We start from the raw sequence: 19,062 nt of genomic DNA on the forward strand, positions 1-19,062 counted from the left end.
GAGGATTGGAGTTAGGCCCAAAACCTAGCAAGGCTTGTCCCAGGGCCCCTTTGGGAAGTTAGAAAGGCTCTTTCAGGGCATCGATTTACTAAATGGTCTTTGAGAGGCCGAAAGGTTTGCTGAGTGTCTTGGGGCACACCCCTGGAGGTTGCTGTCCAAGGTCCTGAAGCAGGGCCTGGGGCGGGGAGTCCGGGAAGGGGCAGCACTTTGGGCTTGGGGGTGCGCTCCTGCCAGTTTTGGTGGGAGCTGGGCATGTGGCAGGGCAGACGGTGCGGGTGCCGTGATATTTTAATTGAAGCCTTGAGACACAGTTGCTCTCTCTACTGCACTAACAATGTAGGGAATAAATAATTCAGCAGTGGCTGTGTTGTGCCTGCTGTCCTCACCCACGGGGGTGGCCACACGCATGCATACACACACACACACGCATGCACGCACACATGCGAGCTGTGGGGTGGGCCAGGAGCTGAAGTTCTGGCTGGTGACTGGCCCAGAGGCAGTGCGTTGCCATTTCAGCAGGGCCCTGGCCGCCTCTCAACCCTGGTGAATGTCTCCACCCAGGCAACCCCTGAGGAGAGGTTAGCAGAATTTGGGGACAACTGCTCCTGGGTGCAGCGATTAGTGGCACTTAAAGGTCCGTTTGTCCTCAGAGCAGCCTGAGATCCTGGCGACCTGGAGGAAAGGCTCCTCTTAATGGACACACTCCCTGGGCTGTGTTTTGAATGGATTCCATTGAATCATTCAGCAAACATTTTTGGAGCTCCAAGTTTGTGCAAGATACTGGAGCAGGTGGTGGGGATGGGCAGGATTGCCGAGTGAATAAATCTGGGTCCTTCCTGGATGGGGAGGTGTGACGGGCATGTGATTTGCTGCAGCTCAAGTTGGGGTGTGGGAGGGCTGTGGTGGGGGTACAGGTGAGGGCCTGGGGGCTCAGAGGAGGGCAAGGGCCATTCTAACAAGGCGTGCATGGGGCAGCTCTTGGCAGACGTGGAGCCGGGCAGTGTCCTCAGGGCAGAGGATGGGCACAGGTGGGATCTTGGGCTTGTCTGTGACAGGGATGTGGCGTGCGGGAGGGTTAGCAGGGGGTGAGTAGAGAGGAGCTGGGGGGAATCGGGGATCTTAGGCCAAGAATGTGGACTTGATCCCGCAGGATGGTGGCTACTTGGGTTTGGGAGTTAGAAGTATTCCTTTGGGTGTGGACTGGAGGGTTGGTTGCAGGGCAAGGCTTGAAGCTGAGAGAGTGATGAGACGGATGGAACAGTTCAGACTGGAAGTGATGGTGGCCTAGATGATGGCCTTATGCATAGTGACATCCATTGGTTCATATATCCACCAATTAGTTGGTGAGTATCTTTTAGGAGCAGATGTTGGGTTGGGCTGAGAATGCAGCAGAGTGAGCCAAACGTGCATAGTATCCTTGCCCACGTGGAGCTGACCTACTGGAGCAGGAGAAAGACAGGAGATGTGATGTAATCATTTACATGAGTGGGGACAGGTGCTGTAGGGGGGACCTGCCCAGGGCCAGGGGCTAGAGAGTGGTGAAAGAGGGGAAGGGCTCTGTACACAAGGCAGTCAGGTAAGACCTGGGGAGGGGACTTTGGAACACAGACCCAGGTGAGTGAGGAAGGCAGCCCTGTGGCTGGGTGGTGTTTTGGGTGGCAGGCAGAGCCAGTGCAAAGGCCCTGAAGCAGGAATGTTCTTGGCCCATCTGAGGAGCAGAGGGGAGGGGAAGCCGTGGCAGGGCTGGGTCAGCCAGGCCTGTGGGCCCTGAGACAGAGCGGGTCTTTGACTCCAGGCGCAGTGGATAGCCTTGGAGGGTTTCAAGCAGAGTGATGCAGTTAGACTTTTGTTGTTGTCGTTGTTAGTTCATGTCTTTTTTTAACTCATACAGTTACTTGTCTTCTGGTTTGTTGAAGCGGTAAGTCAGACAACATTTGCCACAATAATGTCTGTCAAAGTGGCTTGCCATAAACACTCCAGCCCCACATTCATCAGAAGGGCACTCTCGATGAAGGCGACTGACTGCCATTCTCACCCACCTTATAATATTTCAGGACAGCAGCTTCACCTTCTTTCTCTTGCGCTTATTATTCTTGGGAGTGGGGTGAGACTTCTTCCTCTTGTTAGCACCATCACGAAGTCTCAACACCAGATGAAGAGTAGACTCCTTTTGAATGTTGTAGTCAGAGAGAGTACGTCCATCTTCTAGTTGCTTGCCAGCATAGATCAGTCTTTGCTGATCAGGAGGAATTCCTTCCTTATCCTGGATCTTGGCCTTTACGTTTTCTTTCGTATCTGAGGGTTCAACCTGGAGGGTGATAGTCTTCTCTGTAAGAGTTTTCATGAAAATCTGCATTTTGGGGGCGGCTTCACTGCAGATGGTGGATTGAAAAGGACTAGACTTATGTTTTCAAAGGCGCTTCCTGGCTGCCATGTGAGGACCAGATTTGTGGTTCTGTTAGAGGCTTTGCACCTCCTTCCTTTCCTCTCCTCCCACTCCTCCCAGAGGGTCATCAGCCTCAGCCCCACTTCACAGAAAGCCCCTGAGGAGGCTTCCAGGGGGCTGGGCAGCTCTGCAGAGTCCCATCCTCCCTCCCCCTCTGCATCCCACCCCAATCCTCAAACCTCAGCCCAACCAGGCCGGGACCTCCAGCTACTGCTGGATAAACCCTGCCCAGGGACCTGCAGGAAAACACAGGTTTTCCTTACTTATAAAGTGGGCATTTCGACCAATATCTCCCTACCTGGGTCAATGTTAGGTTTAAATGGGAGAATGTGGCCAGACACAGTGGCTCAGGCCTATAATCCCGAGGTGGGAGAATCACTTGAGCCCAGGAGTTCGAGACCAGCCTGGGCAACATAGTGAGACCCTATCTCTGCAAAAACTTTAAAAATTAGCCAGGTGTGGTGGTGTGCACCTGTGGTCCCAGCTTACCAGGAGGCTGAGGTGGGAGGATCACTTGAACTCAGGCATTTGAGGCTGTAGTGAGCTGTCATTGCACTGCTGCACTCCAGTCTGGGCAAGATCTCCAAAATAGAAAGAAATGAAAAGAAAGGAAGGAAGGGAAGGAGGGAAGGAAAGGAAAGGAGGAAGGAAGGGAGGGAAAAAGGGAAGAGAGGGAGGAAGGAAGGAAGGAAAACAGATAATATATGTAAAAGCTGTAAATGGAAGGCCATTATTGCAATTTTCTTTCTTTTTTTTTTTTTTAGACGGAGTTTCGCTCTTGTTACCCAGGCTGGAGTGCAATGGCGCAATCTTGGCTCACTGCAAACTCCGCCTCCTGGGTTCAAGCGATTCTCCTGCCTCAGCCTTCTGAGTAGCTGGGATTACAGGCGCCCACCACCACGCCCATCTAATTTTTGTATTTTTAGTAGAGATGGGGTTTTACCATGTTGGCCAGGTTGCCCTCGAACTCCTGACCTTGTGATCCACTGCCTTGGCCTCCCAAACTGCTGGGATTACAGGCTTGAGCCACTGCGCCCGGCTTATTATTGCAATTTTCAAAGCCAGAGGGAATGACCAAAGGGAACAGTTTAGGACAGACCCTGGGAGCACTTATTTAGCACCCTTGATTTCAAAAGATGGTCCTGGTGAAACATAAATGAATTCAAAGCTGCAGGGAAGAGAAATTTGGGGATGCAGATGCCTAGAGAACTGGCAGAGGAAGTTAGGGGTATGGGAGCATCTGTGGCCAAGTGGTGTGCAGTGAGGGCATCTGTGCCACTCCTGTTCTTGGTGTTTCCTGCCTTAGGCCCCAGGCAAGGGAGGGAACCACGCAGCGGGTAGGGTTGGGGGGCTGAGTCCTGTTTTCATTGGAGGTTTTTCCTGAGCTTCCCCTGCTGCCTTCAACCCCTTCCCACCAATAAGTTGGGGCCAGGATAGTGTTTCCAGCTGGAACCTGCCATGGGCACTGAAGTGTCCTCATTTGTGGGGAAGCTCACATTCCCCATCTTTCACACTCAGGCCCTTCTCTCCCCCACAGAGAAACTGGTGAATCCCCCCAGCTGCATCAGATAAGACCCAACAACAGGGACTTCCCTCCCTCCCACCTCAGGAGGGTGGTTGAGTTAACTGCCTTTCATACTTTTGGCAGAGAGCTGGCAGTGAGACCCAAACAAGGAATGCACTAATTGAGGGGCTCCTTCTGGGAAACCCCTCTGATTGGTGTCCAGGAATCATGGGTCTGCCATGGCCGCCAGCCCAGCACGGCTTATAGAGCTGTAAGCAGGGAGACGCTGCCTCCCTGGGGCGGGGGAGAGGAGGAAAAGAAAGGGCCTGTTTAATTTAATTCTGTGTTTTATCGCTCGTTGGATAAATAACCTTCATTAAGATGGAAAGTGGGGGGATGGACAGGGAGAAGTTTGATTAATTTCAAGCTGGTTTCTCATTTGTTAATTTTCTCCCAGTTCAGCAGGATTATTAAAACAAATTACAGACACTGCTCTCTCCTCCCTGGGCTGGAGTGGGGCTCTCCGGGAGTGATCATGTCCCCGCATCCACTACGTTTATTTAGGTGCAAGTTGGGGTGAATGAGGAGGGCTCCCCGTTTCAGAGTCTCTGGGCAAGGCTCCCTTTTCTTACTGAGAAACCTCAGTAAGATCTGGACAATCAGGAAATGGAACAGGTGGAGGTGTGCCTCGCCTGGCACCCTCCCCCAAGCAGTGCCAATTCCTGGACAGGCTGGTGACTGAGGAGGGGGCAGTGGTGTCAACTCTAGCCCATGGTATCCTGGGAGGTAGCCTCTGGGCTTTCCCAAGCTGGTGCCAGTGTCCAGCGACATTAGTCCTCCTCCACTCCCCCTGCCACCTGGCCATTGCCCATTCTGACCCCCTCCTGGCCCATCAGCTCTCGCCCACCTTGAGCTCTGCCCCTGCTAGGCTGGTTCCCCCATGGGCAGGATCCAGCCCTGCAGAAAGCTGTCCCCTGATGGGTGTTGATGGGGGACAGCACTTTCCTACCTACTGTGGGCAGTTCAGAGTTCCAGCTGCTTGATGGGTGGCTGGGCAGGGTGGCAAGATCTGGGGTGGGTTATGAACCCTTTCTTGTGCTCCCCAAAATGCACTGTTAATGCTGCCTCCACCAGTGCTCTGTGTGTGTGTGTGTGTGTGTGTACGCACGCACCGCTGGGTGTACGTGTACTTACCATCAAGAGCTCTGTGAGTGTGTGTCCAGGAAAGTATGTGTGGGACTCAGGGAGTAGCTCCTCATACGCGTGTGGGCACACCTATGTGAGCCGCTGCTCCTGAATGCATGTGGGGTGTGGGTGTCCAGGGATGCTCAGTGCACTTGTGTGCCTGAGTGTCCCTGCCTGTCTCAGACCATGCCTCCATCCTGGTGTGTGTGCTTGCATGTGTGTATGTATGTGTGGTCTGTGTGTGTCTCCCCATCCCTGGCCCTTGCTGCTGTCAGCTGATACCCAGATGCATGAGACGGGATTGTCTGGAGCTACCCTCAGCCTTGGCAGGCTGCGGGTGCGCATGGGGCACCCTGTCTCTGCTTGACTCCTTGCAGCCTGTGGGGCACAGCATTCTCCTGGAGAGAGGCTGTTCCTGTGGGGTCTGACTGTCCACACTCCCAGCCTGCCCTGCGGGGAGCTTCCTGCTGTCTCTTAACCTCCAGGCCCAAGCTGGAGGAAGGCTGGGTGGAGGACAGCTGCCAGGCAAGACAGGTGCCCTGCAGCCTGGGCTGGGTGGGGGGGACCACTTTGACCTTGGATGCCCTGGGGACTCACTGGCTGCAGGTGCTACCAGCCCAGCACCCAGGCATGGCGGGGAGGCTGAGGCAGACACGTGCTCCAGGACAGACATGTCATGTAAGGTGGGGCAGAGAAGGGGTATGGTAAGCGGGTAGGGAGCGGGGCTGCTGTGGCTGAGATGTTCAGCAATAACCTCTCTGAGAAGGTGACACTGGATCAGAGACGTGGCTGGAGTGAGGGAGGACGTTCTGTGGAAAAGCCCAGTTGGCAGAGGGCACCACACATGCGAAGACTGTGAGGCTGGCCATGCTTAGGGTGCTCGGGGACTGTCGCAGGAGGCCAGTGTGGCCAGGTTGGGTGGCGGGGGTGCTGGTAAGAGCAGAGGCAAGTGAGGCAGTGGAGCCCACACAGGGCCAGGGCTTTCCTTCAACATGGGGAGGGCTGGGGATACCATGCGGGTTTTTTTTCTTTTTCAGTTGTTGTTTTTGAGATGAGGTCTTGCTCTTCTTTCACTCAGGCTGGAGTGCAGTGGCACAATCACGGCTCACTGCAGCCTCGACCTCCCAGGCTCAAGCAGTCCTACCTCAGCCTCCTGAGTAGCTGGAACTATAGTCCTGCATCACCATGCCTGGGTAATTTTAAATTTTTTCTAGAGACAGTCTTGCTGTATTACCCAGGCTGGTCTTGAACTCCTGGGCTCCAGCAATCTGCCTGCCTCAGCCTCCCAAGGGGCACCATGTTTTAAGTGGTGGTTGTGCCTGGGCATGTGTGCATGTGACCCACTGTGTCCCCCATATGTCTGTGTGCACATGTGTGGACCTAGACCACCAACAGAAGGGAAGCAGGCTGGGGGCTGAGCAGGCTGCTGAGGGGGTGTACCTGGAGCAGAGAGCCAAAGAGCCTTGGAGGTCCTTCCAGCTGAGGGCACAGGCAGGGTCTCCATGGTTCTAGAGAACTTGGAACCACATGAAAGTGACAGGGAGGCAGACTTCAGCTGAGTATCCTGAAAGCCTGGCAGCTGCAGGTGCTGGAATTGACTACTGTGTAAAGTGGTGAGCTGCCTGTCACAGGAGGCAGGCAAGCAGAAGCCAGAGGCCCCAGGCAGGGACACCATATCGGGTAATCCTGCCCTCCATAGCTAAGAGTCTATGGTTAAAGGCCCCCTTCCAGGTGGCATGGGTGGGTTTGAACAGAAATCCACTGTTGAGACCGGGCAGCGGGCATTGTGGAGGTCTTGGAGGACTGGGCGGGGCTTTGGGCATCCTTTAAACGTACTCTGCAGATGCCCACTGTCTGCTGACACCTGAGAGGCCTGGCCATGTCTACTGACTGGGGTGGCAGGCCCCACTGCAGGCTTTGCTCCAGAGGCAGCCCCTGCAGAGACCCACTGATGCCTGGGTTGGTGGTGGCAGAGCTTTGTCAACCTTCCGCCTTTTATGGAGATTCTGGGGCAGGGGCCTGAGTGGGTGAGACAGGGTGGGACGGGCTCAGATCCACGAGGGGTGTCCCTCTCAGAGTGGTGTCAGCTTAGGTCACCAGTGCTGGACACATTGAGCCTGCACAGGGAGAGCCTGCGGGCATCTCCTGCCTGTCCCTCGTTGTCTGGACAGGACCCAGATGTGCTGGTGGCTCTTGCTGGGGGTGAGGAGGGAGGCCAGGCAGCAGCGAGGAGGGGTTCCTGTCTTTGGCATTGGTGGGCCTGGGCTTCAGTCAGCTGCTGGTGGCTGAGGACAGCAGCTTCTCTCTAGTCCCCAGGTCCTTACTCTGGGTGGTGGGTAATAATTCCTACTGGGAAGGGCTGCTGTGGGGGCGGCACGGAGGGAGATGACGGTGGACGACATTATCACAGGTGGGTGCCTTGGAGCAGACCTCAGTGAGGGTCGCAGGCACTCTACCTTGGGGGGACCTCAGGGTGCACCGATGCAGGAGGGGAAGTGAGAAGGAGGGAGGGGGGCTGGTGCTGTGGCCCTCATGAGCAGGGGACCTCAGCAGGCAGCCAGGAGACGGTGGAAGCAGATCCTCAATACAAGGCAGGGGCTGCCCAGTTCTCTGCCACATCCCAGCACCTGGCACACTGTGGGCACGGGGCATGTGGTCACTGAACTGAACACTGGGAGGTCTCCGCAGGAGTGGAGGGAAGTAGAAGGGCTGGGGGAGAGGCCCACCCCAAGCCAGGTCTGCCATCCTTCCGGAGAAGTTGGGAGGCTGGATTTCTGGGCTGAGGATCATTGGAGGCTGCCACAACAGAGCCAGAGGGTCTCAGGTGATTCCGTCCAATCCTTATTTTCCTGTGGAGGCAGCATAGTGTGATGGCAGGCAGAGCCCGGTTGTGAGGGTTCAAGCCCCGGCTTAACCGCTTCCCAGCTGAGTACTTCTGGGCAAACCCCCTCAGTAGTGCCCTGGGCTAGGCGCTGGCAGCTCTGTCTGCAACAGGTTTCCGGTGAGGCCCAAATAAATTAATGCATAAGCAGTGCTGAGAGCAGAGCCTGGCACATCGTAAGTGCTTGAGAGCTGTTAACTCTTATTATAGCGGCTGTTAGGATTATTAGATGAGGAACCTGGGGCACAGGAAGGAGGGCCACCTGGTTTGAGGTCATGCGGCGAGTTAGAATTCTGGTCTTCCCATCGTGGCAAGCTCACGGAGCTGCGGAGTGTGGCGGTAGTGGAGCTGGGCAGGGTGGCCTTCTCCTCCTGCTCTGGGCTGGGTCCCTGCCCCTCCTCGTCCTGCCTGTGCTGTGGAGGTAGCTAGAGAACCCGCAGCAGCTCTGTTTTCTTGAAGGGATGGACTTGGCCCAGAGAGGAACCAAACTGGCCTTGGAGACCTGGTTGGCCTTGCCTCCTGGCTCCAGGCCCTTCCTCGTGTTTTTGGTGGGCTCAGTGTCTAGGCAAGGGCTTCACAACTGTTTGTCACGAGGAGAAGACACCCGGGAGCCAGAGGGCTTGAGGGAGGGTCATGTTTCTCTCTGTCCCCATAGACACCCCTGGTCCAGGGTGCCGTCTCCTCTACCTGGACCATGGCAACGGCCTTCCGCTGGTCTCCAGGGCCCACCCTGCCTTTCACACTGTGTCTCCCATCCTCTCTAGTTTGGCCTTTCAGTTTCTTGAACCTGCCATGAGCCCTTGGCCACAGGTCCTTTGCACCTGCTGCCCCTTCTGTCTGGGATGTGCTTCCCTCCCCTCTTCACCTGGGTATTGCCAACCTATCTTCCAGGTGTCATCTTAATGCCGCCTCCTTGGGGAAGCCCTCCACTGCTACCCTGGCCAGATCCAGACCCTTGTTCCGGGCTCTCATCCCCACTGCCTCTTGGACATTGCTGTTTTGTGTGTGTTGGTGTGTGGGTCTGATGAGAGGCCAGCTCTCCTGCTGGATGCAGCACCACGAGCACACGGCTTTGTCTGCTTTTGCTCACTGTAGCTTCCTGGTTCTTGCCGTGATGCCAGGCGCATAGAGGGTGCGCAGGAGGTATATTCTGAATGTGTCTATCATGGGATGGAGCCGTATCACCTCTCTCCTTGCCAGGAGCTAGGGGGAGTGGAATGTTATTGTGAGTACCTGTATGTGGGCCCCTTCCTGCGGGCACCACCAGAGATCAGGTCAGAGCAAGGGGCCGCCAGTGTCCAAGGACAGCCATGGGGGGCAGCCAAGAATTGGGCAAAGACCCCTTGGGGTCCTCCTCACCCCTGGCTCTGGAGACACCCCCTGCAGGCTGGGTGCCCAGCAGCCAGCTCTGCCCCAGGGCCATTGAGGCCACGCTGGGCGGAGGGAGTGGCCAGCCTCCAGCGACCTGTGGCCCATCCCTTCCTCAATTGCCTCATCTGGAAGGCCAGGAATTTTCAAATTCTCTTTGGAAGCAGAACATTCCCCCAACAGAATCTTGAAACCTGATGAGAAGCGGGTGAAAGCCGACTGCTGCTCAGGCTCACCTGTTTGCAGTTGTCATCCATATTTATTTGCAGAACCTGCAAGATGACGGTGTGGGTGCCAGGCACTGTCCTAAGTCCCCGGGCTCTAGCAGTGAGCAAGGCAGACATCTTTCCGCATAATTTATATCACATAATTTATATAGTCCCCTGCCCTCATGGGACTGACATGCCAGCAGGAGGCAGACAGTCCTCACCAGGATGCACGGATGAAAGGTGTGGTGTTGCAGGAAGTGGTATGTGGAAACAGCCAGTGCAAGGGCCCTGAGGTGGGCCCCTGCCCACTGTTGGGAGGAACAATGTGGACATTGGAGTGACTGGAGCAGTGTGAGTGAGGGGGAGGATGGTGGTAGAAAGGGAGGCCGGGGGGCTGATGGGGCAGGTCGTGTAAGGCCTTGTGAGCCATTGAAAGACTGTGGCTTTTATTCGATGAGGTGGTAGCCTCTTAAAGACAGGAGCCATGTGGTCTCACTTGGGTTTTAATCGGGTTCCTCTAGCTGCCAGGTGGGGGTGCACTGTGCATGTGTGTGGGGGTGGCAAGTGTGGGAGGCAGGAGACCAGCAGGAGGCTGAGGGTCCTGTTGTAATAGCCCAGCCAGAGATGCTGGAGCTGCGGACCTGGGCGGTCCTGGGGGAGGAGGTGAGTTGTGGTTGGATTTTGGATCTTTTCAAGGTAGAGCCAACAATATTTGCTGATAAATCAGGTTTGGGACGTGTGAGCAAAGGACTCAAGGACTTGCTCAACACTCTGGCCTGCAGAGCTGGAAGGCAGAATAGCAGTTACCTGGCAGGGAAGGACTTTGGGAGGATCCGAAGGTCAGGAGCTCGGTTTTGAACCTGCTGAGTTTGAGACACCCATTGGATGGCCCGGGTGGCAGCAGCTGGATGGCAGCCTGGAGTTCAGGGTCAGAGGTGAATCCTCAATCTTCTCGTCTGTCATGGTGAGATCTGGTGAAGCCCCGAGAGGGCAATGCCAGGCCCCAGGGAGTGGGTGGAGAGGCTGACAGAGGGAAGGGAGCGCTGAGTACTGGGGGCCACCAGGGTCGGATCAGGGAGAGGAGGCATGACCAGCAAGGGAGGCTGAGAGGAAGGAGGGGACCAGGATCGCCAGGAGCAGGACCACCAAGCGAGGAAGGGACTGCCTAGGTCAAATGCTGCAGTAGGGCTAAGTGCAATGAGGATTGGCGTTGGGGAGAGGGGACTGAGCATCCCCAGCCACAGCTCAGCACCCCCAGCCCGGCCGGTTACTTAGCCTTGCCTGCATCTTCCTTCCGAGCTGGTTTTAGGCCCCTCTCAGGGTTCAGGCCCCCTTTCCCCGGTGGAAGCCCTCAGAGCCCCAGGGGCCTCTGCTCTGCCAGCCTGGGGCTGCTAGCCTGGCCCTGGCCTGGCTGTGATATAAATTATGCGGAAAGATGGTGATGTGACTTTTATCGGCTCATGTGTTCAATAATGGTAATACATCCCATTATATCATATTATATTAATATAGGGTAATATATTACACACAGTGCCGCACATTAACTTGACTCGAGAGCTCACTGGGCAGACACCGTGGTTAATTTTCTCGGCCTGGCCACACCCCATTGCTGGCACTCAGTGCTCCTGGTGATGTGGTCATCGGGACATGGGGTGCAGTTATGGACACCCTAGGTGCCACATTGAGGTTTTCCCAGCCCTGCCCCCGCCCCCCATGGCCTGCGTGAGGATTGTCAGCTTTTGCAGAAGGGGCTTTTGGATGTTGTTACTCCCACCTCATGGAGGCCCATCTGTCCTTACCCGTGAGTGTGGCAGGGGTTATGCCATCAAACTCCCATTGACTCCATGCAGAAATTGAGGCTCAGGGACGTCAGGTGGCACCCAAGGGATGTGGTGGGGAAAGGCCTGGAACAGGGACTCTCAGCTCCCCATCCTGGCTGCTTCCTGGGTGCGGGGATGGTGTAGGCAAAGGGCAGGAGGCTGGGAACGGATGCACGGTGTGCGCCAGGTGGGGAGTGGGGGCGAGAGTGCTCAGGTGCTGGGGCCAGGCAGACCCGGGTTCAAATCTCACTTTACCACTTGCCTGTCATCCTGTTTCCATGTATTCTTGGGCCTCCATTTCCTCATCTGAAAAATGAAGGTATAAGTAGTGTTCGCTTCATGGGATTATCGTGGGAGGGAGAAGTGAAATGATCCACACGAAGTGCTTGGCAGAGTAGGTGCTCGTTAGCCGCTAGCCGCCAGTCCTGTTATGATGACCGCGAACACTCCAGAAGCCTCGTGTTGCTGCCGCCTCCTGCCCACGGCAAGGATGCCTGGCCCTGCCCCAGCCCGGGGCAGCCTGCCCTGCCCCACCCTCAGCCTGACCCCTTAGAGTCCCGCAGCCTCCCTGGGCTGCCCCAGCTCTCCCTGCACCTTGGACATCTGGGTGTGACGTAGGGACAGCAGTGCCTGTGTTCTGGCCCACAGACAGCGCTGTGGCACGGAGGAAGCCAGGCTTACTACTGGATGGGCCTGGGTGTGAGCCGGGCACACTCCTCAGGACCAGAGGGGCAGCTTCTCCTCTGTAGGTCAGGCTCTGGCTCCCTACCTTGGCCGTGGTGGGGTTCCCAAGCGAGGCTGTATGTTAGCTCCTGCCGCCTCATGTGTGAGAGAGGTGTGTTGTCGCTGGCTCCGGGCGTCTTGGCCAGTTCCTCCCCTCTCCAGGCTTCTGTAACTCCCATTCTCCCTCGGGACCCTCGCAGTGCCTGACAAAGCCCAGGCTCTCACCATGGTGCCTGCGTGACAGATGAGGAGACTGAGGCTCGCAGAGGGAGTGATTTGCCCAAGGTCACACAGCAGGGCAGCTTCTCACCTCTGGGAGTTGGACTTTGACCCCCCTTTAGAAAAGGGGGCATGCCTGCACCTCGTGGGGCTCCTCGCTGGGCCTCTGCCCTGCCCGCCCCGGCTCCTCCCGGACTCCCCCAGCAGATCACTGTTGACAGGGTTACCGAGTCAGCATGTAAAACCTGAAACAGTGAGTGTAATTTATTGATCTACATTTCGCCTATGAAATAGGACAAGTGCTGATTTGAGGATCGCATTTGCTCTCCCTCGCCCTCCCCTCCTGCCCGCTCGCTCGGGCGCTCTTATCTGCGGCCCTGCCTGAGACTGCATCAAGCCGCCTCCTTTGTCAGCCCTGCCGAGGCTCTCCACTCCGCGCGCCCTCTATTCTTCTTCAGCTTCCTGCCTTATCGGGGCCCCCTTTTTCCCTGGGCTCCTGAGAAAACATATAATGTTTAAAAGGGTGAGACAAGGGACTGAATAAAGCACTTTCTGGGGAAATATTTGTTCAAAGGCCTGTTGCCTGCGTCTGTCTGGTTCTCTCCTGGAAAACATAATTCAGAACAGGCCTGGAAATTAATCCAGTGTCTGCTTGCTCTCCTGATAAGAGGCTGGGCAGGCCCTGGGGGATGGGGAGACAGAGGTGGCATGGGGCAGCTTCCCAGCCTTTACCTCCTGGGGTGTCACTGGGCGACAGGGTGTGACAGGCCCCAGGAGGCAAGGGACGCCAGAGGGAGGGTCCTGCCAGAGGGAGGGACCCGGGAGGGAGGAAGGAGACCTTAGAGCACCTTCTGTGTGCCGGGCACTGGCGTGGGTGGCCCACTTACTGCAGAGTGACGCCTCTAGCTCGCCCAGGCACAGCGTCAGACCATGTGAGCACTGGAGCTGCTAACCGGCTCTGCAACCTTGGCAAGGCCCTGAGGCTTTGGGCCTCGGTTTCCTCCCCGGCTGATGGCGCTTCAGCACTGTGGTGCCTGTCTCATGGGCTGGCTGTGAGAGGGAATGAGGTGTCCCCTTTGTTCACTGAACGCCTGTCCTGTGCCAGGTGTCTGAAGACACAGTCGGGGAATAACATGAAGCCCCAGGCTGATGTTTTAGAGGGACATGGATAATAAATGAAATAAGTAAGGAAATACGGCGTGCTAGCAGGCAATCATTGTGTGGAAAATCAAAGCAGAGGGGGCGAAGATGGGGTGCAGGGGAGAGAGGTGGGATTGGTCAGGGAAGGCCTGCCTGAGAAGAAGACATTTGAGCAAAATCTTGAAGTGAGGGATGAGCGGGAGCGAGCCACATGCATATCTGGGGGAAGAGCATTCAGGCAGCGGAACAGCCAGTGCAAAGGCCCTGAGGCCCTGGTGAGTTCAAGGCACAGTAAGGAGGCTGGCGTGGCTGGAGCCAAGTCGGTGAGGCCAAGCTGGGAGTGGCTGGGATGAGGTCAGAGGTGTTGTGCATGAAAACGCTTTGTTGAAATGCCAAGTGTTGCTGGTAATTCTGACAGGCTGCTCTGAGGTGAGCAGTAAAGGGCATGTTATTAGCACCTGGCAGAGGCTCCCACAGGAAGGCTGGTGTGTGAATTTTGCAGGAAGCGGGGAGGCCTGGTATCGCCCCTGTCCCCTGCACACCTTAAATGCCCCAGTCCTCCCTGCTGGCTGCAAGACGGTGCAAACTCTCCTCAAGCTATTTCCCCACGATGGTGCCGAGAGAAAAAAGAGGAGGACCCTTTTGACTTCGGGGCCGTGCTGTGGGGGTGAAGGGCCGGTAAGGATCCTGGTGAGGGGCCCTGACCTGGCCACTAGGGCACAGGTGGCAGTGGAGGGCCACACGTCCTGGCCATACCTCTGACCTCTGGGAGAGAAGTCAGGGGCCACAAGATCGCTCTCTGGCAGCCTCGTGTGGGGTTGGTGATCCTAATTAAAAGTTCAGATGCAAAAGGATTGATGATGGAATTTCTAATTAAATAAATTTCGTCTCGTCTGGGAGACAGGTTTGCATACGATAAGCATGAAATTAATAATTATGTATAGAAATTAGCTATTGCTCAAAGCAGAGCCATTTTACACAACCTTTCGGGGCTCCTGCCCGATCTTTTGTGTTGGAGATGGATGGGCCACTTCAGCCCTTAGTTTGACAGCCAGGAGTGGAGGTGGGGGCTCAGCAAGGACAGGAAGCAGGGCTGGTCTTCCTGCTGCTGCCCTGAGGAGCCTGCCCCCCAGGATGTGGGTGGCCTTGTCGCTAGAGGCTGCAGCATCACCCTCGGATTCTCAGTGTCTGTGTGTAGATGTTGCATGTGTGTGTGTAAATGCATACGCATGTGTAGGCCCACCGTGTAAGGAGGAGACAGGTTTTACCTGACAGTAGCATGGGCTCTGCAGCTGGTCCCATGAGTTCAAATCCTGGCTCAGCCACTCACTAGCTGTGTGAGCTTGGACAACTTACTTAACATCTCTGTACTTCCGTTCCAGAAAAATGGGGAGAATAAGAGGGCCTACGTCATAGGGCTATTATAAGATTGAAGGTGTTAAGGTGCATGAAGCTACTTAGGATGGTTCTTGGCACATAGTAAGTACCCGATAAGTGTTAGCTCTCAAGATGATGAGGATTGCGTGTGTGTGTATGAATTTAATTCAATACAGTTCTGCCCAAACCAGCCTGTGATGAGTGTGAACTTGACACATCCAGGCCCTTGAGATGGAGATAAATAAGAGTCATTCCCGGCTCTTCCAGAGCTGGGGCCTAGTGTTCACCGCTCCCTGTGTCTGTCAGCATAGGCAAGGCAATGCTGCCACAACAAACAGCCCTCAAAGCTCTGGGGCTTAAAAGAGCGTCAGCTCAACACTCGCTGTGTTCCATGTGTATAGGGGTTGGCTGGGTGCTCTGCTCAGGGACCCAGACTGGGCTGGAACGTTGCTCAGGGCCCCATTGCTCACAGTAGCAGAGGAAGTGTGTACCTGGTAGGTCTCATGACTGCAGTTCAGTGCTGTGGGACAGAAGGGATAGGTGTGGTCTGCTCCCAGCTCATTGTCCAGAACTTTTCAAGCAGCCCCAGGAAGGCAGCGAGCTGGAAGTGTTTGGCTGATGGCCCTTGACCAGTACCCAGCATTAGCTCTGTGCATATTCATTTACTATGGATCGTCTTTCCCGCTAGGATGTCAGCTCCAGGAAGGCAGGGATCATGCAGAGCACTCAGTGGGTGCTCAGTAAACCCTGGTCAAGGAGTGAATGAATGAATGAGCCGACAGAGTTTCCGAGGAGCATGGGTGGATGCTGGGAGGGTGTATATGGGAGAGGCTGGTGGCCACAGCAGCAGCTGAGGCAAGGGGACCAATGCTGAGGCAAAGGGGCCTCAAGGCCAGTTCTGCTGTCTTTGATGATAGTGCCTGCAGCCTAGGACCCTCTGATGCGCATTCTCCATCACAGAGGGGAAACTGCAGGTCACAGTGGGATAGGAAGGGAGCTGAGCCAGGGGGCACAGGTTACAGGGGCAGAGGAGGGCCAGGGCCACCCTGGAACTGGGCGGAGGGGAAGTCCATCTCCAGGCCTGGGGGAGGAGCAGAGCAGGGGAGGCCAAGGACCCTGGGGTGGTGACTGCAACTGGCCCAGCCACCAGGAAGAAGGCCGAGTTCAGGCTGGCCCAGGGTGGGCCCTCGCAGACGGATCAATTGCACTGGGGCACAGGCCGGCAGCCAGGGCCAGACAGGGAACATGGTTAGGCCCCAAAGTGATCGGATGCTCAGGGCAGGAGTTGGCAGCTGGTCTGCATCCACAGAGCAGAGGAATAGATCTGATTAATGAGGGCATCAAGTCCCGTGGTGAGTGCCCAGGCAGGCCTGACTCAAATTCCTGTAGGGTCTGTGGGGAAGGGGCCGGTGCTGCCCACACGGCTCTTGCGGGTGGCGGGGAAGGCGGCATTGAAGAGGAAGGGCCCAGTGTGTGGCTCTGGAGGAGTCGCTGGGGCAAGGACAGTCTCCTGATCTGGGGCCTGTCCTGCTCCTTCCAAAGACTACCCAGTTTTGCCCACCCAGTCCCCTGCCAGGTGCCCCTACCCCATTTCCCCTAGCTCTTGTTCTTTGGTCACTGGGGACAGGGCAGCTCCATGGAGGGTGTGGGTGTGTGAGGCCTTCGTGGGGCTGTCCCAAGCTTTCTGGGTCACTCTAGCCTTCTGCTCCTGAACCCAGCGATGCGCATCAGGGATGGGCCTGGTCAGGGCTGAAGCCCAGGGACTGCTGGCATTCTCTCTGTGAGCTGGCCCCACCCTGCTCCCTCTGCTGCCTCCCTGCACCCCTGCTGGTCCCCACTCTCTCTCAGACCACATATAATTAATCATCAATGCTGTGAGTCTCCCCAGACATGCCTGCCGACCCACCTCCCCTCCACCCAAAGCCCCTGTCCCGGTTCAGGCGGGTCAGCTGCTGTGTCTGCAGTGCACTCACCGCCTCCTCCTGGGCTGCCAGGCCTGCCTCTCCAGACTCCCTCCTTGCAGGCTGAGGGCCATACTGACCCCCTGTACGCGCTCAGTCTCCTTCCACAGCTCCCCTGCTTCCTGGAAAAGTCCTACCCTCCTTGGCAGGGCCTGGGAGGTGCCTGTGGCTGGGCTTCTTTGAGCAGCCAGCCTGGTTCCCAGGCCCTGCCCTTGTTCCCCTCACCCCGTAGCTCTCCCCTTGCCCATGGGAGGTTGGGGGAATCTTCGTTCTCCCAGCCACAAGTCTGACTCCTCAAGTAGGCTGGTTCTCTGAGTGTTATTTAAATCTGTGTCCCCAGGGGGTGCTCAGGTGCTCTGTGAAGGGAGCCCTACTGGGTGCACAGGTAAGACCTGCTCCCAACCCGCAGAGGGAGGGAGGAAGGGAAGGGCAGCTGGCAACCCCCTCTCTCTGGACCCCCGCATCTCTGCAGCTAAGGCCCAGTCGGGGAGGGCACATCACTCAGGCCCCTGAGGGGTCAGGGTGGGGGATGTCGCAGGCAGGGTCTTCGGAAGACGGCACTCTCCTCCTCTTTCTCTGAGACACACATTCCTGTCCGCCACGGCTTTCACGTACCTAAAAGCATTGCTGGCTTTTATCTGTGAAGCAAACAGATGATGCTGAGAGCCGGGTGGTGGAGGGCCTGAAGCAGGCAAGGATCAGAAGGGCAAGGAGCAGGCAGCCAAGCCTGGGGCTTGTGCTGCCCAGTGCAGGGTCCCCTGCTCCCTGGGTGAGAGGGGCTGCGGGTGGCGAGAAGGTGAGGGGAGCGAGAGGGTGGGGATCTTAAGGTCTGCCTGGGTTCTGGCTGGGTCTAGGCTGGTGGCCAGAGGTAACTGCAAGATCCCAGTCTCAATCTGTGGTGGCCTGGCCTGGCCTGTTGGTGAAACAGAAAGAGCAGAGTCAGCAGGGTGAGTGGGGAAGAACCAGAGGCCTGGAGGTCATGCCCAGGAGGGTGGGGGCAGGGGCCCAAGCAGCAAGGTTGTCAGCTTGTTTCTGGCATCTCTTGGTGGGGATGCTCAGAGGACACTATCATCTCTCCAAGCCTTAGCTTCCTCATCTACAAAATGGGCACAATGGTCCTAGCCCTGCCTTTCCCTCCAATAAGAATATCTAGCATTTGCCCAGCGCCCCCATGTACTGGCCTGTTCTAAGTGCTTTTTGTGTATTTGCTGATTCGGTCCTCTCTGTTGTGATTGTGATGACTTTATGGGGAAGAAACTGAGGCCCAGAGGTTCACTTGATTGCCTAAGGTTGACATGGCTGGATAGTGAAGCCAGGTCACACAGCCCTGGGCAGGGTGGCTCCAATGAGTGCTGGGCACTTACATGCTGTGCCAGGCATTAGGGCAGAGGAAGAAAGCCGAGGCTCTTTTGACAGAAAAGGTCACAGGAAGAGGATTGTGGGTTTTGTCAGGTAGCCCCTGGGGTGTCTGTGAAGTTGACCCTGGATGTCTGGTCACTTGGCTTGGGGCACACCAGGCCTTGTGGGGGTCGTGGTGGGGATTTCAGCCCTGACTGAGCTGAACAGTCTTGAACAAAGCTCCAGCCTTCTGAGACCCTGAGGGCTGTGCTCTGGGTGGGCTCTGAGACACATTCCCTGCCCTCCAGCCTCCCGCTTCCACCTTTGGATGGTGTGGGTTGTGGACCAGCTGCCCTCAGTGGGTTTTTAGATTCTGCGGTTCTGGGAGCCAGTTACCCAGAGCTGGAGCTGTGGGCATTCTGGGTCACCGCCTGTGTGCCAGCCGGGATCAGCATGCCTGGGCTGGTTGTGTGAGGCCGCTGGCTGGGCCTGGGGCAGCCTGAGGGCAGATCCAGGCACTAAGCACACGTGTGTGCCTCGATACACATGTACACATATGCTTACATGCTGACACATACACATATGCTTACATGCTGACACACACACACATGCACACATGTTCCCACAGGCATGCATGCTCATGCACACGTGCACACATGCTCACACAGGCATGCATGCTCACGCACACGTGCACACATGTTCCCACAGGCATGCATGCTCACGCACACGTGCACACATGCTCACACAGGCATGCATGCTCACGCACACGTGCACACATGCTCACACAGGCATGCATGCTCACGCACACGTGCACACGTGTTCCCACAGGCATGCATGCTCACGCACACGTGCACACGTGCTCCCACAGGCATGCATGCTCACGCACACGTG

The 19,062-nt window shown here is 56.5% G+C and overlaps 1 protein-coding gene and 1 pseudogene across 4 annotated transcripts in view; one reads left to right on the top strand and one right to left on the bottom strand.

The window, feature by feature from the left end:
• GRM4 (glutamate metabotropic receptor 4) overlaps window positions 1-19,062 on the top strand; it is a 121,932-nt gene that overhangs the window by 30,998 nt on the left and 71,872 nt on the right. The gene's annotated exons all lie outside the window — the stretch shown is intronic.
• Window positions 1,892-2,356, bottom strand: LOC105723549 (ubiquitin-ribosomal protein eS31 fusion protein-like; annotated as a pseudogene).

The sequence above is a fragment of the Aotus nancymaae genome, unplaced genomic scaffold, assembly GCF_030222135.1.
Source record: "Aotus nancymaae isolate 86718 unplaced genomic scaffold, 86718_ANA_hifiasm-v0.15.2.pri h1tg000040l, whole genome shotgun sequence".
NCBI lineage: Eukaryota > Metazoa > Chordata > Mammalia > Primates > Aotidae > Aotus > Aotus nancymaae.